This window comes from Octopus bimaculoides, chromosome 2 (assembly GCF_001194135.2).
Source record: "Octopus bimaculoides isolate UCB-OBI-ISO-001 chromosome 2, ASM119413v2, whole genome shotgun sequence".
Taxonomy (NCBI): Eukaryota; Metazoa; Mollusca; class Cephalopoda; order Octopoda; family Octopodidae; genus Octopus; species Octopus bimaculoides.
Window position 1 is genome coordinate 35,712,161 of NC_068982.1, and position 642 is coordinate 35,712,802.

Sequence of the window (642 nt, forward strand, 5' to 3'; positions counted from 1 at the left end):
AGCAAACAAGAATAAATTGAATATTTCAGTATATCACTACACGTTTTCATAGCATCTTTATTCCAAACACAAATACAATTGCATCACTTAATAGATAATATTATAAATTATACTCCTCACCAATGATATATACAAACACACACACCACACACACACACACACACACACACACACACATGCATACACATATATACATATTTACAAAACATTTTAATATTATTGCTATATTAACACAAGGCAATGTTTGATAATATATTTTATTACCACACTGGTGTTTGAATAACATTTATTTTATATGCTGTCATATAATAATTAATATTAACTATTTTAACAATATATACTATTATCACTCTGCTGTGTTTTCAATATTAATTATATCAGAAGTGCTCTTTCTAATTATTTCATTCTAACTGCTTGTTTGCTTACTCTTGGCTTTCTAAAATTTAATATTGACCATTTGAAATAGTCAGACTGAAGCTGGTTTGTCATCTGTTTTATTCTTTTACTATATATATATATATATATATATAATGTAATATATATATGTATATATACATATAATGTATATATGAAATGCTATACATGATATATATGTTATATATATATATATATATATATATATATATATATATATATATATAT

The 642-nt window shown here is 22.6% G+C and overlaps 1 protein-coding gene across 3 annotated transcripts in view; it reads left to right on the top strand.

Annotated features, from left to right (window-relative positions):
- LOC106871713 (protein kinase C-binding protein NELL1) overlaps positions 1 to 642 on the top strand; it is a 413,759-nt gene that overhangs the window by 380,209 nt on the left and 32,908 nt on the right. The window lies entirely within an intron of this gene.